Source organism: Bubalus bubalis, chromosome 21, assembly GCF_019923935.1.
Source record: "Bubalus bubalis isolate 160015118507 breed Murrah chromosome 21, NDDB_SH_1, whole genome shotgun sequence".
NCBI classification, from domain to species: domain Eukaryota; kingdom Metazoa; phylum Chordata; class Mammalia; order Artiodactyla; family Bovidae; genus Bubalus; species Bubalus bubalis.
In genome coordinates this window covers 12,902,941-12,929,868 of record NC_059177.1, presented here as the reverse complement: position 1 = coordinate 12,929,868, position 26,928 = coordinate 12,902,941, and the positions used below count along the sequence as shown (strand labels likewise).

Below are 26,928 nucleotides of genomic sequence, written 5' to 3'. Positions count from 1 at the left end.
GCACGGAGAATCCCATGGACAGAGGAGCCTGGTGGGCTAGAGTCCATGGGGTCACACGGAGTCGGACACAACTGAAGTGGCTAAGCAGCAGCAGCAGGATCACTTAGGTAGTGATGGGAAGCTGGGGTGGAGATGGACAGGCACAGAGGCAGGCAGCTGAAGCCACTGTCGTGGTCTAGGTGGGAGCTCAAAGTTGAGAAGAAAACAGAGACGATGACTCAAAACTGCCTATTTATTCCTAGGTTAAACTTTTTCCTCTTGGAAAATATTCAGGCAGGTCAAAGTTCAACTCCCAGTGGGCAGCTCCTTCCCTCTCCCTCCTTCCCAAGATGACATCTGGCAGGAGGGGCAGGCTTTGCTGTTCTTGGCAATAAAGACGAGTACACACAGCCTTTCCAGGCTGGGCCCTGCCATGGGGTTCATCGGCATCTGGACTATAACTATCTAAGGGGAGCCCAGTCTTCTCTGTCCTCTGTCACAAGTGGCATGCTCAGGGGTTACTCATGAGTTGATTGCCTTGGTTTGTTGATTGATCTGTTGTTGTTCAGTTGCTAAGTCACATCCGACTCTTTGTGACCCCATGAACTGCAGCACACCAGGCTTCCCTGTCTTTCACTGTCTCCCGGAGTTTGCTCAAACTCATGTCCATTGAGTCGGTGGTGCTATCTAACCATCTCATCCTCTGTCGCCCCCTTCTCCTCCTGCCCTCAATCTTTCCCAGCATCAGGGTCTTTACCTCCTTCTATCAGGAGGCCAAAGTATTGGAGCTTCAGCTTCAGCATCAATCTTTCCAATGAATATTTAGGGTTGATTTCCTTTAGCACTGACTGGTTTGATCTCCTTACAGTCCAAAGAGTCTTCTCCAGCACAATTTGAAAGCATCAGTTCTTTGGATTCAGCCTTTTTTATGGTCCAACTCTTACATCCATACATGACTATTGGAAAAAACCATTGCTTTGACTATAAGGACCTTTGTTGGCAAAGTACTGTCGCCACTTATAAATATACTGTCTAGGTTTGTCATAGGTTTTCTTCCAAGGAGCAAGCATCTTTTAATTTTGTGGCTGCATTCACCATCCTCAGTGATTTTGGAGCCCAAGAAAATAAAATCTGCCACTGTATCCACTTTTTCCCATCTATTTGCCATGAGGTGATAGGACCAGAAGCCATGATCTTAGTTGGCTTAAAACTCAACATTCAGATTGATTTGAGAGCAGCCTATCAAAAAGAACCCCTGCCAAATCTCACCAGGTCCTACCACAAGGGGTGCTAGTAAGTGCCAGCTACTTTGTGCCAGATTAAGATTATCCAAAATGCCTACTCAGTGTCTAAAACTCGATAAAGGACTTTGAAACTCAAAGATATAGTCTATACGTGAATGAACAATGGTCTCAATAGGCGAAAGGAAGACAAAGAAATGGAGATAACATCTTAAAGAATTTGGATTTTGAAGATGACACGTGGAAACATACGTGTATGCTGCTCTCAGCCATTTACTGTCATCATCCAGTTTCAAAAGGGGCCCAGAGCAAGAGATGGCTCTGTTGCAAGGCCAGGCAGTACTGCCAGAGGCTGTCTCTTGGTTTATGCAGGACCCAACAGATCCAATGGCATCAAAGTGCCTACAGCAAACAGAGATGCCATCCAGGGCCTCCGGGAAGCTCTAGGAGGAGCACCACAAAGGCTTTCAAGAGTGTCAGAGCAGAGCGCCACCCTCCTCCACAGTAACTGGTCTCCGTTTGAGAATTAGCTCCTGCTGGCTACCAGGCCCTGGTATTGAATGCCTAACTACAGGACATCAAGTGACTATGTGCCCAGGAGAAGCTAGCTTTGATCCTCTTGTTAGGCTCTGCATGAACAGTATGGACCCACTGTCAAGTGGAAATGCTATATAAGAAATCAGACCCAATCAGTTCCAGAAGGTTTAAGTTGCATGAGCAGGTAACTCGGACTTCTCCCCATCTGTGTCTGCTGCTTTGCCGCCGCTCCCTCAGTCCACACCTACATCCTCATAAGAAGTTCTTGATGATCAACCAACGTAAGAAGAAAAGCCTCAGTCTGGATTCATGGATGAGTCTGTAAAGAATCACTGACACCAACCGGAAGTGGACAGCGGTAGCGTTACAGCCCCACTCTCGGTGGCTCTGAAAGATAGCAGTGAGGGTCATCCTGCTGGTGGGCAGGATTTCAAGCTGGGTATTGATCTTCCACTTTGGACCACGAGGTGTCTGGAAGAATGGGCCTGACATCAATTCACAGACAGTAGCCAACAGAACGGCAGCATAGGAGGGAGCAGAGTTGGGAGATCAGTGAGAAGGAGGTCTGAGGAAGAGGGGTGTGGAGACCTTTCTGAGGACCCAAGTGTGATGTCATTTGAATATCTCTGCAGAAGTTCTCAGTCACAGGTGAGGAAGGCTATTCCCCTGTGTTTATTCAGTGAGTCCTTGTATGCAATGAACACGGCAGGAGGGTCCAACAATGTGGCTATCCATGGGTACAGTTTCACAGACTTCCTCTTTGCAGGCCTAATCTGCCTGTCACCAATGTCTGGGGACACATCTTCCTGACAGCAAAGACCAGTGCTTAGCGCCCCCCTGGACATGGAGGGGAGGAATCCAGTCACCCGCCTGCTGGCAATGATACACTAGGCCTTCCGTCACGGAGTGGGTAGTGAGTCCTTCCTGGATCACATATGTATGCTCTTCCCATCTCTGCCTCCACCTCTACCCATCACTTACAGAATACTTGGGGGTCACAGCTCCCCCCCCTCTGCCAGCATGTTGTGATTGACCAAGAAACTCATTTACAGCAAATGAAGTTTGGCCATGGACTTACATCCATGGAATGCACTCACCTCACTGATGTATCACATCACCTGGTGAGCTCGAGGGAAGATCTACCGATGACTTTTGATCCACCAGTTTTCTACCTCTGAACTAGATGATCTTCAAAACACCTCTCTGATCTGATCTTTTTGAATGCTGTGGTGTCTGCAATGACCCAAGGCCCAAGTGGAATAAATAGGTTTCTTTCTTCTTTTTTGAAGCCTCAATATAGTGAAAGTTGAAATAAATGTTTGAACTGGACTGCAGTGTACATTTTTCAAAATGAAAATAGTTTCAAATAGAAACACTTACAATGAAATATTGTGCTCAGCTAGTAGGCCTTTCAAACTGTGGTTACAGTCAAAGATAAATAAGCAATAACATTAAAAAGAGATTTGATCCTAGATAATGTCCTATTGGATAGATTAAAAAAGAGAGCAAAGTTGCTCTAGGCAAAAAAAAAAAAAAAAAAAAGAAATCTACAATTCAACACCATGGCAGGAGGGAAACTGTTTAATGATCTTTAACATTAGCCTGCTCCACGGCAAGTTTCACCAACCCAGCTATACTTAAGGAATCCGTCTTCCCATCTGCAGGAGGTTCAGAGACATATACTTCTTTTTAATTAAAGTTAGATACTTAAAGATAATTAAAGGTGTGTTTTAGAAATCTATAGACAAGATTCCAGAACTCTAAAGCAGAAGATAACCAAAAAGCTACTGCTTTATTTTAAATAAAGTGGTTCAGCATTTGAGAAGGATGTCAGGGAAGGTAGTTGAGCATTGAGTAGTAATGCCCATGGGTATTTAATTCAAACTGAATAGAAATGGAAAACGAATTGTCTTCATTTTTAAAAATTTTATTGAAGTATAGTTGATTTACAATGTTGTATTAATTTCTTTTGTATAGCAAAGTGGCTCAGTTATACATATCTTCTTTTTCATATTCTTTTCCATTATGGTTTATCACAGGACAGTGAATATAGCTCCCTGTATATGTAGTAGGACCTTGTTTGTCCATTCTATACATCATAGTTTGCATTTGCTAGTCACAAACTCCCAGTCCTTCGCTCCTCTACCCATCTCGCCCTTGGCAGTCACAAATCTATTCTCCATGTCTATGAGTCTGTGTCATAGATAAATTTATTTGTGTCATATTTTAGATTCCTCATATAAGTGATATGGTATTTGTCTTTCTGACTTACTTTTCTTAGTATGATAATCTCTAGGTGCATCCAGGTTGCTGCAAATGGCATTATTTCATTCTTTTTCATGGCCAAGTAATATTTTACCACACACACACACACACACACACACACACACACACACACATATCTTCATCTGTTCATCTACTGATGGACATTTAGGTTGTTTCTGTGTCCTGGCCATTGTAAATACTGCTGATACAAACACAGAGGTGCATGTATCTTTCTGAGTTATAGTTCTGTCTGGATATTTGCCCAGGAGTGGGACTGCTGGATCATATGCCAACTCTAGTTCTTTGAGAAACCTCCATGCCATTCTTCACAGTGGATGCACCAATTTACATTCCCACCAAGGTATAAGAGGGTTCCCTTTTCTCCACACTCTCCCAGCCAAACTGTCTTCATTTTTTTTCTCAAAACTCCAAAGGTAATGCACTAAAAGTACAGTGGAAATATTCTATAATATGGCCAATGGAATTTGCTATAGTCTCTGCCCACTGATTCTAAAGTCAGCAAACACGGCTTAGTCCCTATAGGGACCCAGAGAAATGCCAAAGGAGAAACCAGAAATAAAGCATGGGGCCCTGCTCTAAATTTCCACAGCCAGGGATGGGACACAGGGTCTCCAACAATGTACTCCTTCAACCTGGTCTGGCCAGGGCCCTTTTCCTGAGCCATCTCTTTACCGTCTCTTGCTTCTGGACCCTCGATTCTGCAAAACACTTATTGAAGGGGAATAATCCCAGTCAGGCATTCATCAGTAAGAACCTCTAACCAGTGTCTGCCCACCTCATTCTTTTTCCTCTAGGGCTTTTGTGTAGTTTTCAGTACCTCAAATTCCCATTTATGGACATTTGAAAGATATGATAATATCATAGAAGAAAATTAATCACCTGACATCATCAAACAAGTTCAACTAGTGCTAACCCATTGGTTCATTTAAGTCTCTTTTCCCCCACTCTTTGTAAGGACTGTTGTCATTTATATCTTATTATACAGAGAAGTATGCTATACATTCATTTCCGCTAAACTCTTTTATCTCCAGTATTTGTTTTTTTCATGTTAGCAAGAGCACTTTCAAGTCTCACTCCTAATGGCTCCATTATATTGTATCAAGTGGATATACCTGTTGACCTGTTCCTAGTGGTGAACCTCTGGGTTAATTTCCATTCTGGACTACGTCATAGAAAACTATGATAAACATCTTTGTGCGTAAAGGGTTTTCCACATTAAGGATTTTTCCCCTTTCAGGTAGATTTCCAGAAATAAAATGACTACGTTTAAGGTTAATAATATTAAGGCCCCTGAGACACATTTGCAGGCATCTAGTTGAAGAACAACAGAATAGTGAGGCCACGTGAATGGCAAAATCGGCACAGATGCCAAGAGGCCGACCACTGAAAAGTCTTATTTGTGTAGGCTCAATGGGGCACCACTTTATGGTAAAATTCTGTCTATTCCTCAGAACAGAGAAGAGAGGGGAACTGGCAGACAGGGCTAAAATAACAACTCAAACGCAGCGTTGAGAAAGGAAGAAAAATGTGGAACAGAGATTAAAAGACACAGATGATGTAGGAGAAAGATTCCGCATATCTAATTACAGTTCCAGGAGCAGAGAATGAGGAAAAGCAATATTCAAAGAAATAATGACTGAGAACTTTCCAGAACATGAATTAGACATCAATTCTCACATGAATGAAGTCCAGAAAATCCTGAGGGAGATAATTAAAGAGAAGCATGAAACTCAGAACAACGAATACACAGAAAGGGAACTCGAATCACCCATAATGAAAAGATAGATTACTGCAAAATAACAATAATCAGACCACTAGATAAATTCTTAAAATGAACCAATGAAAACTGGAAGACAAGTGGAATCATACTGTCAACAAATCGCTTACCATGTGGAAAAAATAAATAGATGGAGTTTTTAAAAAGTCTGACTAAAACACCAATGTTAACATATAAATTGTGCAGAGTGATCAGAGTTTTAAGTATAAAGTCCTTGACTTGCTCAGGAGGACAGAATGACTGATTTAGTTTGTATTTTGTTAAGGTAAATATATACGCTAAAATTACCATATAATAAATACAAGTAAATAGAAATAGAGTGTAAAGCTTTTGACTGTGGAGATGAGGGAAATGTGATGTGGGGTAGGAAAGAGAATCTAAATTAATACAAGAAGCTATTAGATAAAATAACCAAGTATATTAAAAGTGGGACAATGAAAGAGGTCAAGAGAACAAAATAAAATGGTAAATCCAAACATATTAATAGCAGCATTGTAAATGAACATAACTTTCACATTAAAACTTACAGATTGAAAAAATAAAGCAAATTTTATTGCTTTATGCTCTTTATAACTGTTTCTGTTTATATAAGTGAAATAAAAATGTACAGAACTGTTGATGGTGAAAGGATAAGAAAATAAGAAAGGCAAGTACTAAGTAAAAGAAAGTTGGTATACCTCTATTAGAAACAGGTCTATTTTTAATGATTTATTTTTTATTGAAGTATAGTTGATTTACAGGGTTTCAGGTAAAGAGGAAAGTGATTCAGTTTTACACACACACACACACACACATATATTTTTTCAGGTTCTGGTTTATTACAAGATACTGAGTATAGTTCCCTGTGATATACAGTAGACTCTTGTTGTTTTGATAGTGTGTATCTGTTAATCCCAAAGGTCCTAATTCATCTCCCCCCTGAAAGTATCCCCTTTGGTCACCATAAGTTTGTTTTCTATGTCTATGAGTCTATTTCTGTTCTGTAAATAAGTTCATTTGTTTCATTTTTTTTAAATTACACATATAAGTGATATTATATGATATTTGTTCTTCTCAGATCTAGAAACAAGAACATTGCTAGAGATTAAGAGGGTTTGTTTCATAACTGACCAGGAAAAAGTTAAACTATAATGTATCTAATAACATAATACTTCAAAAAATACAAAGCAAAAACTGAAAAAGCATAAGATTAAACTGAAAAATTCTCTATATTTCTCCCTCAGTAACTGACTAATCAAACTTCAAAAAAATGAGTAATGAAGATGGAAGATTTGAATACCACAATTAACTAGTTTAAGCTAGTGAAAATATATGGATTACTGCAAACCAATAACTTCATGGAAATATAGAACATTTGTGAAAACTATGTGCCAGGCCACAAAACAAGTCTCAAATTTCAAAGAATTGGAATCATGCAGATCATATTCTCTAATCATTATTAAAACAGAAAATATTTAAACTAGAAAAAATTTTTAAATAAAAAATAGGAAAAAACTTAAAATGTTATCTAAAATAAAAAATTAAAGTAGATATTATTAAAAATGTTAAACTAGAATAAAGATAGAATTAAAGAAAAAATAATTGTTAACAGGTTCTGGAAATTAAAAGACAAATTGAAATAAAAGCTTACAAAAAGTCATAACCCAAAGAAAAAAATCATCATGAAAATGTTAAAAATCTATATGTTAACAGTAACAAAACATGTGGAATACAAATATGGCTAAAGCAATACTTGGAAATTTATTGTGCTAAATGCATACATGTAAAAGAAGAAAAGTTGGAATTAAATGAGTAACCATGTACATTTACGGAGAAGGCGATGGCACCCCACTCCAGTGCTCTTGCCTGGAAAATCCCATGGACGGAGGAACCTGGTGGGCTGCAGTCCATGGGGTCGCTAAGAGTCGGACATGACTGAGCGACTTCACTTTCACTTTTCACTTTCATACATTAGAGAAGGAAATGGCAACCCACTCCAGTACTCTTGCCTGGAAAATCCTATGGACTGAGGAGCCTAGTGGGCTGCAGCCCATGGGGTCGCTAAGAGTTGGACACGACTGAAGCGACTTAGCAGCAGCAGCATGTACATTTAAGAGATGAGAAAAAGAATAAAGCAAAGTAAGTATAAGGAAGGTAATAAGGATGAGGACAGAGAATAAATAAAATGAAAAATAATGACACGGGTGAAAAGTTCCTTCTTTGTAAAGTCTGAAAAGAGCCTGTAACAACCCTGGTGAGATGGACCAGGTGGCATCACCCCACTGGGGCTTAGAAGGCACTTGAGTGTGGTGCCCCAGGAGAGCCCCCGCCTTCCCGAGAAGCGCTCTTGACAACATGCAGGGCACATCTCCGTGCCTCTCCCCATGCACCCCAACTTGATCTCACTTTTTCTGGCACCTCTTCCATCTTCCAACCATCTCCCAAATTTGCCAAAAGTGATATTTGGTTCTCTCATTCTCCTTGTTGCTTTTGGATCATTTATGGAAGAGAAGGGGAAATATTAGCATTACTTCAGCATCCACCACCAGCACCAGTCTGAGGGGAGGGGAACTGAGGCAGCAAGCCGGGGTGGTGGCAGTGGAAAGAACAAGCATCAGGTACCTGGAAGCTGTGGGAGGAAGGATTTAGATCTGGGAGCACAGAGGATGGGGGTGGGGGTGGCAGGCACCCAGACTGCAAGATCTGCAGTCCTGGGAGAGGTACCCAACCTTCACTGAACCGTGGGTGGAGCTGAAAGACCCACTGACAGATTTCCAGTAGGTTTTCAACAAGGATTCCATTAAAACAGCATTTAAAATTTTTCTCCTAATTAGCCATAAAAGAAAGAGATGAATCTCAGATACTCTGCTTACATGTCATTCTAGTAAATCAAAGTCCCTAATGATCAATAAATTGCTTTTCAAAGAAAGCAAAACAACAAAACCACATTTATATAACACAAACACAAAACCTGCCAGATTCTCAGAGGCTGAGCTACACAGATAAAGTAAAGTGATGATTGAGACAAAGGTTTTCATGGGGAGGTTAGGAAGAGCTTTGGGGCTGGAAGCACTGCTTATGCAGATTGGACTACTTCAGGGGAAGAAAAAAAATTATGTAAAGGGGCTTGGGTCATTTTCCTTTTCTCCAGGAACATCCAGGCTTCCAAGCCTAGGAAATGACCCGCTATACTTTTGGTAGTTAAATTTCATACCAAAAAGGGAGAACTATATAGGATAATAATGATCTGAGCCATGAGTCAGTGTGGGATTATTTGGAGACTCTGGCAAATAGCCACACTAGATCCTGGGAACATGGATCTAGAGGGGGCCATGACCTCTGTCTTGTAGGCAACCCCCTTCCCCTCTCTCACCTTCTTGTGTCCTTCTCCCAAGTGTCTGCTCAGTGAGATTAAACTGTCAGCCCACAGGATGGATTTGTGCATCCCAGCTGCAGATCACATATCTGTCACATCGGTGGCATTATGCTGTAAATCATAGCCACAAAAGGACTTACCATGGAGTGGGTTTCTTTTCTCAGCTGATGATATATAAACATACACCAAAAAATTTAACTCATATTTACCTAGGGAAGGTAATGGGGGCAAATAACACATGGTTGAATACAACACCAAAAGCGGTTTCCAAACAGCATTTATTTTAGGCAGTTTCATCAAAACTCTTTTGACTCTCTACATAAACGTGGAATTGATTCTCAGAGTTAAGTCCGAAGTGAGCGAGGTTTCTGGCAGTAAAGTAACCAGCCCGTCTCCAAATAAATCTGTCTTTGAGCCTTTTCCTCAAGAACCATCTGGTGGTTTCAGGCTGTTCTGGTCTTACGGTCACTAGTAACCGATCACGTAAGGTCATTAGCAACATGGTGTTAATGGTACATTATTATCTCAGGCTTACCAACCAAGGTCTTCGGAATTTTAAAAGAGGAGATGAAGGCTAGAGCACCTGCCCTGGGTGGAGAGGCAAAGAGCTGGGCGGAGGTGCTTTTCTGGTTGTCAAGTGCTTACCCTGTTTTATAGACTGCCCCGAATAATGGCACTGTAAGAATCACTCACCTTTAAACTCGTCTCCTAAGCCAGGTAAATATTTACATGATGTTTATGACATATACTTAATCATTTATATGATGCAGGATTCAAAATGAAAAGGTAAAAAAGAACTCTGAGATTTCTAAATGAACTTGATATTTATATATACTACAAACACATATACATACTTTTCAGTTTAGCATCTTTGTTCCTACTTCCCTAGTATTATTATTTCCTTAAAGTGACAGATACTATCATACACCCTGCTAGGGATGTTTAAGTGAGTATAACCATTTAGGGAGCAATTTGGCACCAGATAGTCAAGTTTATATATAAATATGTAATATACATATATTACATATGTAAATATGTAAGTTTATATTATAAATATGACCCTTCTGTTCTACTTTTGGGCATACATTCTCAAGAATTTCTTTCGGTGTGCATGAATACATTTCAAAGACATTTACTGCACACATCTGTGTCATAGCCACAGAAGAAATACAGAAACAAGCTAAAATCCATCATGGAGGAGACAGATTGGCAAAATACAGTATTTTCATACAATGGAATGATGTTTAACAGTTAAAAAATATGAACATAATCTGTATAAAACAATCCAATTGTTCTCTCAAAAACACTAAGTGATAATGCAAGATTCTTTCACAGAAAGTAAAAGAGAAACCACCCTTATGGAAAATTCTGTAGCAAAGTGGGCCATGAATAAACATGAAAGTATATTCTGTCCCACTAGAAAAGAAAAGCAAAGTAAAAATAAGATTCTTTGTTTCCCTTTGCCTATGAAATTAACAAAGCTGATGAATAATTATGTCTCTCACTAACAAGGCCTGGGGATCTGGCCCACTCAGACACTCGCAGTGGCAACACAAATTTATACACTTTCCTGGAGGGTCATTTGGCAATATGTATCAAATATTTAAAGAAAAGTAAGTAAATTTTGACAAAATAATTCATCCTAAGAAAACAAAAATGCGTGCAAAGATTACGTGCCAAGATTAGGCTATAATTAAAAAGTATAAAGTACTTAATGTTTTAAAAGAATGATTTTGTTGACTAAATTACAGTACACAGATGAAATGGATTATTAAGAGGATAAAAATAAAGACACAGAAGAATAATCATTGACATTAATGCTGCTCACATTTTGTTGAGTTAAAAAAATTCTCATTTGTGTTTAAAAGAATTATATTCATCTGATCCTTATTATTCAAGGATCTTTGGTACCACAGAGGAGTTACTTAGAGTAAACCCACTTAAGATGGGGACCAAAATTTCAGACTAAATAATGGGAAATAAAAAAGCTTGATTAGCACCATATTTGAAGAAAAAGAAACAAGAGAACACGTTTTCATTTTCTATTTTACCAAATTGTGATAATAGTATTTTTCATAGGAAATGATATTTAGGATAGATCCTAAAACTCATTTGAAGCCTAGAGGATCAAGAATAGCCAAGACAATTTTGAAGAAAAAGGCTAAGAAAGGAAGATTTATTGTAAAACTTTAATAATTAAATGAAAGTGATATTAGCTCAGGAATCACAGAAAGATTAATAGAACAGAACAGAACAGAGTTAAGAAAAAGATCCAGAAAAAAAAAATAACCAAAGTTGGTATATGGCAGAGGTGGCAACAGAATAAATGAGAAAATAGTTAAATATTCAGTGATAATGTGGTAACGGTTTTCAACAAGGAAAACATTAGATCCCTGCCTCACACAGTACAGAAATATAAATGTCAAATGAGTTTTAAGATCTAAAAGTTTTATTTACTAAAAAATGGTGATGTATAGAAAAGAAACTTGGAAATCAAAACATTTTTAAAAGCTCTCTAAGAGAAATGCAAAAGAAAAGCAGTGAAATACATTTCAGGCTTATCAAAATAACCAAAATTAAAACATCTAATTAATGTCAGGCATAGCCAAAGAGACAGGCATACAAAGAACTCCAGGACAGTGTTGGTGGGAGTGTAAAGTGATGCAGCAGCTCTAAAGGGCAACTTGCAAAGCCTCAAAGGGCTGAAGTAACAGCAAGACGCTTATGCAAGGACAGCCTATCATCCAGTTACTCAACTCCTAGGGATATATACCTTAGACACACTCCTGTACATTTCTACAAGAGCCCATCAAGAATATCCCCTGCAATACTTTTGATAATAGCAAAAGGGATTTTCTCAAATTGCGGTAAGCAGGGGCTAATCTCTAGGCGTGGTACGCAGGCTTCTCATTGAGGTGGCTTCTCTCATTGCAGAGCATGGGCTCTAGGCTGCATGGGCTTCAGTAGTAGCGGCACATGGCTCTAGAGCACAGGCTCAGTAGTTGTGGGGCACGGGCTTAGTTGCTCTGTGGCATGTGGGAGCTTCTGGGATCAGGGATTGAACTTGTGTCTCCTGTATTGGCAGGCAGATTCTTGAGCCACTGAGCCACCAAGGAAACCTATAATTTTTTATAATGTGTCTGTTTGTGGCTTTTTATATTTATTTTTATTTATTTGTTTGGCTGCACCAGGTCTTAGCTCTGGCACACGGGATCTTTAATTGTGGCATGCGGGATCTTTAATTGTGGCATGCAGGATCTTTAGCTGTGGCATGTAGGATCTAGTTCCCTGACCAGGGATGGAATCCAGGACTGCTACATTGGGAGCACGGGGTCTTAACCACTGGACCACCAAGAAAGTCCCTGTTTATTGTTTTAATTTTTAATACATCATTTTATTAAAGGATGGGCACAAATAGTCCTCTATGTATTTCTCCCTTCCACCTTCAATCCTCCAGGTAAACATGGAGTTCTTCTGAGAGCATCTTTTTTTATAAATGAAGTATAGTAGATTTACAATGTTGTATTCATTTCAGGTGTATAGCAGAGTGATTTAGTTATACAGACACATACACACACACAAATATATATATATATATATTCTTTTTCAGATTCTTTTCCATTATAGGTTATTACAGGTATTGAATATAGTTCCCTGGGCTATACAGTAGTAGGTCCTTGCTGTTTATCTATTCTGTGTTATAGTAGTATGTATCTTCCCTGACTTCCCTGGTGGCTCAGACGGTAAAGCGTCTGTCTACAATGCGGGAGACCCAGGTTTGATCCCTGGGTCGCGAAGATTCCCTGGAGAGGAAATGACAACCCACTCCAGTACTCTTGCCTAGAAAATCCCATGGACACAGGAGTGTGGTGCAGGCTACTGTCCATGGGGTTACAAAGAGTCGGGCACGACTGAGCACTTCACTTTCACTTATGTATCTGTTAATCCTAAATTCCTAATTTATCTTCCCTCACAGTTTCCCTTTTGGTAACTGTAAGTTTGGGTTTTTACATCTGTGAGTCTTATTTCCGTGTACATAAAATTTTAAACACAAAATCAGGCTACACATTCTGACAGGCACACACTTAGCCTCAGTGTTACAGGCTGCATGGACTCAGCTCCAAATCCCCATCCTTCACCGTGTGGATTTCCCCCTCACTCAGCGAGAAGTTTCTATTTATGGCAATCCCACACTTGGACTCAAGAAGCTACTACAAGAAGCTGTAACAAGAAGTTACAACCTGCTATACCAGGTGCCAGAGAGGACAGGAGAATTATGCAAGACTCCTCTCACCCTGCAGAGGGTACAACTCAGCTAGGGAAGCTGTCTGAGAGACTGGCTCTCAAAAACTCAAGAGTGCTTAATTGTCAAGGCCCAGTACCCTCATCAATAGAATGAGAACATCACTTTCCTCCTGTTTGGAACAGTAAGTGAATACATGCATAGTGTCCAGCATATGCAAACACTCCACAGCTCAGCAATCAAAGGTACAGCAGCCATCACATGAACAAGGTCTTCTGAGCAGAGTCTCAGTCACACTGATGGTGAAAAGGCAGTGGATGGGAGGAGGGAGCTAAACGGGTCCACTTAGCCCTCTCCACAGCTGGACCCAACACGCCCAGCCCCAGGGGGTTTCCCCTGTGACTTGGCCCCCTCCCTGTGGAACACAGGGCATTTTTTCTAGCAGCCGTTTTGCTACACTCAGGCCTATTGATTCGTCCGAGTTCGCCACAGACAGTGCTCTGTCAAGAGAGCTACCTGACTCAAGATAAAGAACTCCTTATCTCACACCCTTGGAAGAATTCTGGGGCGAAATGAGACCAGAAGGATCACAACGCACCTAAGTTAGCTTTTTGGTTGACCCCTTTAGAATTCCAAGGACATACTGCAGCTTCACAGTATTAGAGAGAAGGCAATAGTGTCTCAGGTCCACTCACCTCCAACACTCAGCTGCCTCTAACCCACAAGTCCTCCTTCTCAAAAGCTGGGATAGGGGTCTATTCAGGGCCTTAGTAGCAGGCACCAGAGAGGAGGCCTGTCTGCCAGATACAGGAAAAAACACAGTATTTGTAAGTCACTTTTGGAGATACTTTTGGAGATCCTGAGGAATTTTATTCCTGGGATTCCTTCCTGAGGATTTCCGAAAGGATGGTGGGCGTGTCAGTTACCCCGCCAGTGTGGCGCCCCCATGCGGCAACAGCACAAACAGCTCATGATTTGCTCAGTCTTGAAATTCGGTGCTGCTTCACCACATTTTAACTTTGAGGAATTCAAAATACTTCTATTTTCATATGTCAAATGAGTTCACTCATATCTTTTCTTCATTCACATTTTATTATCACTATTTTGGATTTGCATTAGTCAAATACTCTCTATGAATAAACCATCCTCAGTCAGTACTGTTGTTATGTATGGGGTTGGGATTGTTACATCATCCAAGAACTAATGATCAGATTGTCCGGGGGCAACCAGATCAGATTCCACTCAGATCTTAAGACCAAATTCTTCCTTCGCGTTTTTTGGACCAGCTTAGGTATAATCACCTTTGGTTTGCATATATTTTTAAAAAAGGAGGTGAAAACCATCGAGGGGTTTTGAAACTAAAATGATAACTAATAGGAATAAAAAACAAAACTGATCTGACAAAACTAAGCAGGATGGTGATTTACCCTCAGGGGAAGGTAACTGATAGTTTCTGCAGGGGATAATCTGGAAGCTGGGAATATTCTAGGTTTTAATCTGGGTACTTGTCACACAGGTGTGTTCAGTTTGTGAAAGTCTTCAGATCTGTGCAGTTTTCTGAGATGATAGTATCTGACCATTCAGTCAACTCTCCTTACCCTGCCTTTGAGACAAACACAATAATAACCAGGAAGGCAAAATGAGGGGCATGCCTAGTTCTCCACGAGGCACTTCAGTCTGTGTATCAATTGCTCTAAGGCCCATGGCCACAGATGAGCTCTCCTTCTGTCCCTCTGGACAGGGAGGAAGGAGACAGGACACAATCAATACCACTGTTAGCTTTAATTGCTGAGGGTGGTTAACAGTTGACTTTTTCAGATCCTGGAGCAGACCATTCCCCCTCCGCCTCCACACACAACACCTAGACCACCAAGAGAATCCTGCCGCAGAGATACACACCATCTCCACAGAAACAGCACTTTCTCCCCAACACACACACACACACACACACACACACACACACACACACACACACACACACACACACACACACACACACACACACACACACACACACACACACACACACACACACACACACACACACACACACACACACACACACACACACACACACACACACGCTTTGCCCCACCACCAGACTCCACTCCCAACTCCAGACACATCCCCCAGACCCACAGAGGGCAGCCAGCTTTCAGCCCATAGAGACAAACCACAGATGTGGTGGATAGCCAGGAAGGGAGGGGAGGGTGGCTAATGAGGCAAGAGGGGGCTGTCCATGGCCAGACAAGGAATTAGCAACAGGAAGATGGAAAGTAGTATTTTCAAAGTCTTAAACTGAATTTGTCAGGAAACAAGCATTTTTAGACCTATGAATACAATCCCAAAGTTGCTGAGAAATATATTTAAATCATCCCCATTTCCATCTACAGCTCAGATCCTCTTGGACTGTCTTCCTTTTACTTTCACATCTATCAGGTACCCTGAACCCCAGCGACTTTGGGAAAAGGGGGGGGGGGGGCAGAATTATTCCATTGTATAGATTTTAAAAGTTAAGGCGCCAAGATGTTTGTCAGATATCACAAAGCTACCTACGTGGTCATCTTATCCCTGAGGTGGGGCAAGGAAGACTGAGTTGGAGAGACAGGGTGATAATGTCAACAGAGAAGTGGCGACCCTTTCCTCCACCCAAAGCTCTGAGAACCGCCCACACAGCCCACCGGAGCTGTGTAGCGATATTTACATTCATTCTGAGACTAGGCTCCGCCTTCCCCTGGGAAAGTGGGAAATATCCAGATCAAGGGGTAGGGAGTGAAGCGGGCAGAAATAATCCAGACGTAAAGCATTTTCCAAGAGCAGATGGGAGCCCAGCGCAGAGCCTACAGCTTCTCTTAGGAAGTCCCGGGACCCAGACTGGTGTGTGCAGTTCGAGTCTCTCAGATACTTACCCTGGGGATAGGGTTTATTTGGGAGAAGGAAACGGAACAGGGCTGACCCTAGCAGGGGAATTTTCAGGCACCCAGCAAATTCCCCTACTCTGCGGGGTCGTGAGTAAATTAAGTTACAGGGAACGGAGGGGATGCTGCTAATGCTGCAGGTCCCTGGGTTTCCAACACGGGACCGCTCTGCACTCCCCATAGGCCCTCCTCGGCTACCTCCTAACCTCTGAAGGATACCTTAGAATTGGCTCCTGACTTCTCCAAAAGCGGCGGAGTTGAAGGGGAGGGAGCAGGAAGGAGACGTGGGTGGGGGGTGAAGCTGAAGTGAGCACCCCCAGACCTGCAACAGCCAACCCTCCCCAAGCAGTCCGAGAACGCTGCCAGACTCCTATGGACTCCGGTTCTTAGGCTGTGCACTGGCCATGACCTTGAGCAAGTCCCCGATTAGTCCCATTTTACAGAAATTAAGAGTGGGAAGAATCAAGTCGGCCACGCTGGGCTGCTCCCGGCGCTTACCTGACGGTTTAAGGAGCGTAGTGGGTGAGCGGTGAACCGCAGCCCAAGAGCTACGTGGCCAGTGGAATCGCAAACCTCGAAGGAAACGCTGAGCTGAGCTCCGACCCGGCAGGGAAAAAGGTGGTCCAGATTCTGTGACGACCCCCTAGCAAGTTTGATGCCGCCGCCCATGCCCCTCCGCAGAGGTTGACTGGCCGTGCCCGGGGGCCCTGGCTCAGGACACGCACGGGGTGTACTACGGGGACATGAGAAACACCTCCATACACCCACCCCCGAAGTTGCGGCAACATAAGGAGCAGAATGGCGCAAAGCTGCCAGAGAGGAGGGGACGGTACTCACACGGGGTGGCCGGGCTAGAGTAGGTACGTGACCGGGGTCATCGATGGCCTCCGGGCTCAGGCCACGGCGCTTTGGGATGCCTGGGGCACCTGCCGCAGCGCACCGCGTGGATTAGGAAGCTGCGAGCAGCAAGGCAGGGGCGCGGGTCTGTCGGCGTGATATGAGCTGCAGCGCCGCCGCGGGGGCTCGGCCGCCAGAACCGCAGCCGCAGCGGGAGCCCAGAGCAGGCGCGGGAGGCGGGAGCGCGGCGGCGGTAGCGGGTGCGAGGGAGGCGCCCGCGCCGCAGGCAGCGAGGGCCAGCGGGGCCGCAGCCCCAGCCGACACCTGCTGGCCGGGCTGATGGCCAATCAGAGGCGCTGGGAGCGGGGGCGCGTGCGGGGCACCAGGCGGGAGGGGGGCGCGTGCTCGCGCCTGCGCTGGGGCCAGGGTGCCTGCCCAGCGGGCTGCTCAGGCCCTCCTCCCTGCACGCAGGCGGCACGCGCCGGAGGGGCGGGGCGGGGCGCAGCAGGAGGCGGGGCTCGGGCTGCGCGCTGGGGACTGAGCCGCGTGCCCCTCGCTCACCAGCCTAGTGCGGTGTTGGGGCCTCGGCCACAGAGTTCCCAGACAGACCCCAGGTCATTCCCAACCGTGAAATAAGAGTTTTCCTGCCCCTACAGCCCGGGCGACCAGACCCTCCCTGACCTCCGAGTGACTGGTCACCCGAATCCCGGCCTGGCGTGGCTTCCAGAGTGTGGGCGCCCTCCCTTCCCAGCCTCACCGAAGCCGACGGGTCTCCAAACACAGCTCTTCCTCACTTCACAGTGCCCGGGTGTTGAAAGTCACCGTGGTGACCCATCCGCTGCTCTGGGTTCCTTTCGTTCTTTCCTGAATTTACTGCGCTAGCGACGCTCGTTCAACACGCATTGACTGGTCTGACGCTTGGCTCTCTGAGCCAAGGCTTTTGCGTTCCCAAATACCCCAAAGCCCCGTAGCTGCCGCACCGCAGGGTTAGTGAGCTCGCACTGTCGAAGGATGCCCAGCGATTGCCGCCAGTGAGGACTGCATTTGGGCTCTTGCCTGGAGTTCCAGATGCCAGAAGAGACTGGGAGTTGAAAGGTTCCCCTCCAGGCCAGGGCTTCGTTGCTTTTGCATCCATTAGGGCACAGGACCCGGCATCTTTCTAAGACGGACTGCCTCAGCCCCAACAACTCGGCTGTTATTTTATGAATTTTCGCTGCAGGACGGAAGTCGCAGCGAAAGACCTTTATTCTGACGAAGTAGTTTTATCAGAGTAAAGCTACATGGGTGATTCCTAAAACCTTGGGAATCTTTTCTCAGGACCATGGATTGAGCCTTTCTCTCCGTGTAAATTTGCGCAGTAGAAATGGACGGCTCATTTGCTGACCTGTTTCCAGCAGCCCCCCAAAAACACCTGTAAGAAGGGAACTTGGAAGATAAAGGAGTTGTTTTCTCTAAAAGATTGGGTTTCCTCTCTCAAACCGATTTTATTTACCCACAAACTAGTAAAGTGAAAGAAAGTTTGTGTTTTGTTTCTATTTTATTTACATTCAATTATAATTTTACTTATCTGTGCTTAATTAGCATTGGGAGTGGTACGAAAATTTAACGGTGCAAATGAATACAAAGTTAACAAGACTCGCTGTCACCCTTATCTCCCAGCCTCTCAATCTCTCTAATGCTCATGTTCATTTATGTGCAGACATTGTGAAGACCTCTGCTTCTGCAGCTGGATCCCAGGCCAGCAGGGTAAAGTTTAGCATGTAGAATGTGAAAGCATTACTCTCCACATATGGCCTGCCAGTAGCTACGTCATGACAGAATGGGGGCTGGCTTCAAAGGTTATTTGATGTCATACAGGTGTTTGCAAAACTGACCTAATATGTAAATTCACCTCTTTACAGACTGTTTCAGAATCAAGGTCCTAACATCTTCCCTAAGTTATAAACATTTTAAAAGAAAGACAAATAAGTACGGAATAGTTCAGTGATTTGGGCAAGGTCACAAATAAAACAGGAAGAAAGTACAGATGGATATCCAGAGACATTATGCGTGAGAAAGAGCCCCAGTTCCCTATTTGTTGTCCTTTGGGGCTTTCCTGGTGGCTCAGATGGTAAATAGTGAAAGTCGCTCAGTCGTGTCTGACTCTTTGTGACTCCGTGGACTATACAGTCCATGGAATTCTCCAGGCCAGAATACTGGAGTGGGTAGCCTTTCCCTTCTCCAGGAGATCTTCCCAACCCAGGGATCAAACCCAGGACTCCCACATTGCAGGAGGATTCTTTATCAGCTGAGCCACAAGGGAAGGAATCTGCTCACAATTCAGAAGACCCGGGTTTGATCCCTGGGTCAGGAATATCCCCTGGAGAAGGGAACAGCAACCCACTCCAGTATTCTTGCCTGGAGAGTTCCATCAACAGAGGAGCCTGGTGGGCTACAGTCCATGGAGAGGCAAAGAGTCAGACAGGACTGAATGACTAACACTTTCACTTTCAGGTCAGAAACAGGCATGGCTTTAGTTCTTCACCAGAGCAGAGCTCTTGTTGAACTTTTAAAAACATTCCCCAGGAAAGGTTTGGCTTTTGAAGATGATTTGGCTAACAATGAACTGATAACAAGATGACCTGAAATACTACCTCCTTGATGACTCCATCCTGAGCTGTTATCCAGCAAAACTTTACTGAGTTCCAGCAATGTCTATCTCTTCTTTTGCCCCTCATGGCTCAGCAGCCAAGCTTGCTTTTCCATCTTCTGCGTGATCTTGACCACTGTAAGAGTTTTAATGGATTCGTCCTTTATCAAGAAAAGCTCGTTGACTTTTGTGCACCAAGGAAATGTGTTGCATCTTCTTTTAAAATGTGAATCAGACAGTCCATTTCTTAGCCATAAGATTGATGAGTTTATACTGGTAGGAAAGGACATATCTCAGGAAGATTCTGGGTAGAATTAAAAGAATCACAAGACCAGGGTGCCAGTCTGACCTTACCATTTGCTGTCTGTGAGCTTGGGCAAGTTACTTAACTTTGCTGAATCCCAGATTTCTACCTGTAAAGTATAGTGTAATCCTCTCCAGTGCCCTTAATTGCAATTAATTAATATAAGATTGTTATTAATTGACACAGTGTATATGAAATTGCACATGATGAGATTTAATATATGTTAGTTATCTAAAAATTGTAAATTTTAACCTGGGTAAAAATTAGCTTATAAAGGAAATTTCTATACTGTTTTGTGGCTTTCTCTGGCATAGAAATGGAGAACCCTTCAGCTACTACTTCCCTATCAGCCAAAGCATGCTATCTGATTTTCCAAAAAATGTATCTCTCCCTCTTCAATGCCACTTAGCCCTTGTTATGTAATATTAGTTATCTGGATACATCTCCAGTCTTCCCAACTAGACTGGAAACGCACTGAGATTGGGACCACGTCACATCTTTGTTTCCTCTGGGCACCTGGAACATTTGACATATAACATTTGACAAAGGACTTGTATCTAGAATATGTAAAGAGCTCTCAACATTTGACAATATAAACCCCCAAATAAGCCAATTTTTAAAATGGGCAAAAACATCAAGATATTAGTATATGTAGTTGGCAAATAAGCACATGAAGAGATGCTGAACATCATTAGCAATTAGGAAACTGTAAAGTAGAACTGTAATAAGATATCACTACATACCTATCAGAATAGCGAAAGTGGAAGTTGCTCAGGCATGTCCGACTCTTTGCATAGTCCATGGAATTCTCCAGGCCAGAATACCGGAGTGAGTAGCCTTTCCCTTCTCCAGGGGATCTTCCCAACCCAGGGATCGAACCCAGGTCTCCCACATTGCAGGTGGATTCTTTACCAGCGGAGCCATAAGGGAAGCCCAAAAATACTGGAGTGGGTAGTCTATCCCTTCTCCAGAGGATCTTCCCAACCCAGGAATCAAACCAGAGTCTCCTGTGTTGCAGGCGGATTCTTTACCAACTGAGGGGTGAGGGAAGCCCCACCTATCAGAATGGGTAAGATAAAAAACAGTGACACCTAATGCTGGGGGAAAAGACAGAGAAATCGTATCACTTAGGCATTGCTGGTTGAAATGTAAAATGGTGCAACCACTCTGGAAAAGAGTTTGGCTATTTGCTTTAAAACTAAAATCAGTGGAGGAGGAAATGGCAACCCACTCTAGTATTCTTGCCTGGGAACTCCCATGGACAGAGGAGCCAGGCGGGCATCAGTCCATGGAGTCACAAAGAGTCAGACACAACTGAGCACCCATGCACACACACAGCCAACTTAATCTTGGGGCAGAGCCCCCCTTGCCTGCTGGCTTGCATCTCTCACAATCGTCCTATATTAATAAATCTGCATCTTGCCTATCAAAGAGAAAACTAGCCTAAAATCAGACCTATCATACAACCCAGTACCTTCACCTTGGACATTTATCCTAGAGAAGTGAAAACTTATATTCACACAGAAGTTTACACAAACCAAGTCGCACAGGACCAGCCCTCAACAGCCCCACCCTGAGATGTCAAGAGTGGAGAGTACCATGACACATATCTAGTTTGTTTGTTGAATGAGGGAACAAGATGGACCTGACTGGGCTAAGGATACACTCACATCTTTTGACAACTCAAGGCAGGTGAAAAACTTCAAACTGGAAATATTGAATTTTCTGCTCTTCAGTGATGAATTAAAAAAATAAAAAACATATGACCAAATGTATATCTTGAGTTATGAAACAGCTCCATACTGGACTAAATAGAAATAGAAATGCAGAGAAAAGAATTTGTTTCTAGTATAGTATTTTTCTTTTTTTAGAACTATTTCCATTTTTTTAGAACAGTTAATGTTTTATTATACAGCTATTTGTTTGCTACTAAATAACAGCTTTTAAAAGTCTTTGCTGCTTTCTGTAGTCAAGTTGATTCTATCTTGGAAGGACAATGTAGATGTAATAATAGAAAAATTGTCATTCACTGACTAGGGCATCTAATAAGGGATCCTGATGCTGCTGAGAGGTACTGATAATAACAGTATTATTTTACAGGCATATATGATGATTACTGACTTACAAAGTCTTGATTTGTGATTCTCTCCTGTTAGGATTTTTCTTACTATAAATTGGGTCCCTAAGAGGAAGCCCAGAGTTGGTTATAACTTCTATAGCCAAATCAGATACACTGTTTCTCTGAATCCCTAATCAGTTCAGATCCTTGGCAGCTGACTCAGCCTGCAGCTAAGCTAAGGATTAATAAAATCAGCAGTAATACCCACAAACTTAGCCTGGGCCCTCTCTGTGTGAGCGTGCATCTCCTTCATAACAATGCTCAAACACTGAGGGTTGGTTTAATTGTCTTGATCTTATTCACTGAGACTTAGCAATAAGGTTGCTATTGACATGGCAAAGGCAGGCCTCACCAAAGAAAAGGAGATAGATGAAGCCGCCCTCTTTCCCTCTGCCTGATCCTCCCTACCCTGCTCTGCATTTTCTTTATTCCATAGGCCTTGTCACCCTTTAACACACTATTAACTTTCTTTTTCTGTTTCCTGTTTATTGTTTCCCTCCCCCTTCTGGAATGTAAGCTACAGGAGGACAGGGCTCTTTGCTTTGTTCTCAAATATCTCCAAGTGCCCTGGATGGAGCCGAGCACAAAGAAAGTGCTGGATAAATATGTACTGAATGAACGAAGATGTCAGGGAAAGTTTACACCACATTCACAATTCAAAACTGTTCAGAGACTTCTATGCATGCTGAATATTCATACCGATGTGTGTTAAGCAGATAACCTGAATTTTCATGTATTTTAAAGTTCCTTCCAGAAGTGAAGAATCTGTAGGCTGATTGCTGTGCTGGAAGGTGTTTCTGGTCTCGGCACTCCCCCTTCCACCAGCATCACCACCACCTTTAAGAAAGAGCCCACAGGCTTCTGGCTCCAGGAGACAGAAACGTGGATCCTGCTCGGAACAGAAACATTTCTAAGGGTGACGGAAAAGAGGACTTAATGTAGGGGGAGCTCCTACTCTGTAGGAAGAGAGGAAAAAAAGAAGCACTCTCTCTTGCAGAAGGGGAAGAGAGTAATTTGGAAGGAACGTGAATACCCTGGAAAAACACTATTTGACTCTCCCAAGGATCTCAGGCTAAATCTTTTCTTAGTCCTTTCAGAAATGTGGGAGGGTGGTGAGAAAATGGAAATGAAAGCACATTTGAGATGGACCCTGCTGCGGAAGGAGCTAGTAGAGCTGAACTGCTGAGAGACTGAATACAAATGGACAACAGCCAGACCGTATATGATAACAGGACTCTGACCCTTGACTTCTCCAGCAGCCAGCGCAGGAAGACACACCACGACTTCTGTAGCAATCAGTCCTCAGTGAACTTGGTCAGTGGCTACCAGCTTTCTTATTTTTTAGCCCCTGTTTCCAATTACATCAATTCAGTCACTCAGTCGTGTCTGACTCTTTGAGACCCCATGGACTGCAGCACGCCAGGCCTCCTTGTCCATCACCAACTCCTGAAACTAGCTCAGACTCATGTCCATCAAGTTGGTGATGCCATCCAACCATCTCATCTTCTGTCATCCCCTTCTCCTCCTGCCTTCAATCCTTCCCAGCATCTGGGTCTTTTCCATTGAGTCAGTTCTTCACATCAGGTGGCCAAAGTATTGGAACTTATGCCTCAGCGTCAGTCCTTTCAATGAATATTCGGGATTGATTTCCTTTAGGATGGACTGGTTGGATCTCCTTGCAGTCCAAGGGACTCTCAAGAGTCTTCTCCAACACCACAGTTTAAAAGCATCAATTCTTCAGGGCTCAGCTTTGTTTATGGTCCAACTCTCACATCCATACATGATTACTGGAAAAACCATAGCTTTGACTAGATGGACCTTTGTCAGCAAAATGATGTCTCTGCTTTTTAATATGCTGTATAAGTTTGTCATAACTTTTTCCCAAGGAGCAGGTGTCTTTTAATTTCATGGCTGCAGTCACCATCTGCAGTGATTTTGGAGTCCAAAAAAATAAAGTCTCTCACTGTTTCCATTGTTTGCCCATCTATTTGCCATGAAGTGATGGGACCAGATGCCATGATCTTAGCTTTTTGAATGTTGAATTTTAAGCTAGCTTTTTCACTCTCCTCTTTCACTTTCATCAAGAGGTTCTTTAATTCCTCTTCACTTTCTGCCATAAGGATGGTGTCTTCTGCATATCTGAGATTACTGAGATTATATTTTTCCCAGCAATTTTGATTCCAGCTTGTGCTTCATCCAGCCCAGCAATTCACATGACGTATTCTGCATCTAAGGTAAATAAGCAGGATGACAATATACAGCCTTGAAGTACTCGTTTTCCAATTTGGAACCAGTCTGTTGTCCCATGTCTGCCTCTAAATATTGCTTCTTGACCTGCATACAGATTTCTCAGGAGGGAGGCAAGGTGGTCTGGTAATACCACCTCTTGAAGAATTTTCCAGTTTGTTGTGATCCACACAGTCAAAGGCTTTAGCGTAGTCAATGAAGCAGAAGCAGATGTTTTTCTGGAATTCTCTTGCTTTTTCTATGATCCGACGGATGTTGGCAATTTGATCTCTAGTTCCTTTACCTTTTCTAAATCCAGCTTGAACATCTGGAAGACTAGTTTCAAGAATTTTGAGCATTACTTTGCTAGCATGTGAGATGAGTGCAATTGTGCAGTAGTTTGAGCATTCTTTGGCATTGCCTTTCTTGGGATTGGAATGAAAACTGACCTTTCCAATTAAGAGAAACCCAAATATGCACCCAAACGAATCATACAGTCTGCCCTGCTCCTAGTTAACCCACTTTCAGCTTCCCCATGCCAACAGCCACTAATCAGAGTGAAGACTTCCCTTTTTCTCATTATAAAGCTTTCCTAGTCCCCTACTTGTCTTTAAATTTCTCCCAACCACAAGCTCTAAATAAAAAACTTCTATTTGTTCCCATTTGGCGGTCCTCATTTATTTCCACAGTTTTCCTAAAGCTCCCACCCAGACATTCTGCATTGCTCATCAGTACGGACCCCAACCTTCAGCCAGGCTCAATACCCACAGGGGCTGCTTGTGGCTTCTCACGTTCTCACCAATTGCAAGACAGCCCTGCATCTGAATCCTGCTGTCTCTGTGTTGAATTCCTCAGATATTTGTTCATTAGTACCTAGGTTTTGTTAGTGGTCCCCGTTTGTTTGGCTTCCTTGGTGGAATCAGGTCATTCTTTTCCAACCCATGTTGCTCTCTTTTGTGGTTCTATTTTGCATTGTGTTGTCTAAAAGTGTCCCAAGTGTATGAAGGAGAATCAGTGTAGAACACACTCATAGGACCTATAAACTTAAATTTGTGGTTCTCAGCAACCCAGAGTCCAGTTAAACAAATTTTGCCAAGTTGCAAATAAAACTAGTTGTGCTTCTTCTTCTATAGCATTTGCTTGTTCTTGGCATTTATCCCAAGAGAATGTTCTCTTTGGTTTTCCACCTGTGATCAAAGGCAGCCAACCATCAGGTGGGGGTTGGGGTGGGGGGTCTAACACACAGGTGTGCATACATCGCTTGGATTCACTGTTGCCTGCTCTCAAAGGATCACTTAGTCTCAGTCCTCTCCCCCTCCTCCAGAAGATGCTCCTCCTTTCTGCTGAGCTCTTGTTACAGTCCTAATTTTTGTACCTATTGTTCTAAGTAGCGTGACTTCATGACGATTTGAATCTTCAGTAGCCACCCTGGGAACACTTGGGTTGAACAAAATTGTTCACTTGAGAGACATCTTAGAAAATAAAGGAGACATCTTAGAAAATAAAGGACTAAGATTTCTCAGTTTTAATGGGCAGTATTTTTTCATGCAGAGGCCTCCAAATGAAATTCTGATCTAAAAGTTGCCTCACTGAAAGATGCTTTGACCAAAGCTAAAAGCCATCTGACAGACTTAAGCAACAACAAACTAGACTTGTTTCCTGAATAAAATCTCCCACTCTGTCCTCCAGTTGCTTCCTTGTATCCAGCTCTCTCGCCTCCCCCTTATCCTTCTGATCTCCACACGTCTGTCAACTCCTCCTTCTTCATTCCCATGTCCAGACCCCCTCCCTTTTCCTACCAACTCTCCTAAAACCCCATATACCTATTGCTTATGAAATTCATCCCTCCCATGAGTCAGGTATGCCTTGGACCTGAGCTGATTTAACAGTTATAATTCAGAATTGCCCTAACCCAGACAAGGCCAGCTGCTATTTGTAGAATTTAGACTTCCTTTGGATACGTATGTCTCAGGATTACTTGAGCTATGCTAACTTGTACACATGTTGGTTAAAATCTCATATGCTCGATCCTGGATGGCAAAACCTGATTGAACTAACACAGAAGGGATTTGCAGAGTCCCTCTGTTGACAATAAACTCAAGAGTCAAAAGAAAGTGAAGTCAGTCGTGTCCGACTCTTTGTGACCCCATGGACTGTATCCTACCAGGCTCCTCCATCCATGGGATTTTCCAGGCAAGAGTACTGGAGTGGATCGCCATTTCAAAAGAGTCATACCCAAAGCATTCTCAATAAAATTCAATTAGATGATAATTTAGTCATGCACACAGAGAAAATATGAAACTGTAAGATTATGGCCATACAATCTACTCCCTCGGGGACACGCCAGTTATCCCCCTACGATCTGGTAACTGGAAGACCCATGCCTTTAGAAATTTCACCTCTGGTATTCTACCCTGCTGCGTGCAGAGATGGCAAAATGTTGCAAGGGACTCATGCATTCAATCTTATCATCAACA

The 26,928-nt window shown here is 43.0% G+C and overlaps 1 protein-coding gene across 4 annotated transcripts in view; it reads right to left on the bottom strand.

The window, feature by feature from the left end:
• The window catches only part of LOC102400588 (myosin VIIA and Rab interacting protein), a 232,312-nt gene extending 214,702 nt beyond the window's left edge, over nucleotides 1-17,610 (bottom strand). For 2 of the 4 annotated variants that reach the window (XM_025272761.3, XM_044933507.2), the window contains exon 1: nucleotides 17,174-17,609. The gene's annotated coding sequence lies outside the window, so the exon portion shown is untranslated. Of the gene's footprint in view, nucleotides 1-16,834; nucleotides 17,146-17,173 lie in introns of those variants that run through there. The other 2 variants (XM_044933509.2, XM_025272762.3) reach the window with 2 other exon arrangements.
• Nucleotides 17,611-26,928: the final 9,318 nt, after the last annotated feature.